We start from the raw sequence: 831 nt of genomic DNA on the forward strand, positions 1-831 counted from the left end.
GAACAGGGAGCTTTTGCTGGGATTCAGGGAAAAGAGGAGAATTTATCACCTTTGGAAGAAGGGGCAGGCAACTCAAGAAGAGTACAAGGATCTTGTTAAGTCAAGCAGAGACAAAATTAGAAAAGCAAAAGCCCAGCTAGAACTCAGTCTGGCCACGGTCGTAAAGGATAACAAAAAATGTTTTTACAAATATATTAACAAAAAGAGAGCCAAGGAGGATCTCCATCCCTTATTGGATGTGGTGGGGAACACTGTCACCAAGGATGAGGAAAAGGCTGAGGTACTTAATGCCTTCTTTGCCTCAGTCTTTAATAGCCAGACCAGGTATCCTCAGGGTATTCAGCTCCCTGAGCTGGAAGACAGGGATGGAGAGCAGAAGAAATTCCCCATAATCCAGGAGGAAGCAGTTAACAACCTGCTATGTCATCTGGACACTCACAAGTCTATGGGGCTGGATGGAATCCACCCGAGAGTGTTGAGAGAGCTGGTGGAAGAGCTTGCCAAGCCACTCTCCATTGTTTATCAGCAGTTCTGGTTAACAGGGGAGGTCCCAGAGGACTGGAGGCTTTCCCATAGAAGGAGGATCCGAGGAACTACAGGCCTGTCAGCCTGACCTTGGTACCAGGCAAGATTATGGAGAGGTTCATCTTGAGGGTGCTCACAGGGCGTGAGCAGAACAACCAAGGAATCAGGCCCAGCCAGGACAGGTTCATGAAAGGCAGGTCCTGATCTCCTTCTATGACCAGGTGACCTGACCAGGTGACCTGCCTGGTGGATGAGGAAAAGGCTGTGGACGTTGTCTACCTGGACTTTAGTAAAGCCTTTGACAGC

This window comes from Phaethon lepturus, unplaced genomic scaffold, assembly GCF_000687285.1.
Source record: "Phaethon lepturus isolate BGI_N335 unplaced genomic scaffold, ASM68728v1 scaffold15434, whole genome shotgun sequence".
NCBI lineage: Eukaryota > Metazoa > Chordata > Aves > Phaethontiformes > Phaethontidae > Phaethon > Phaethon lepturus.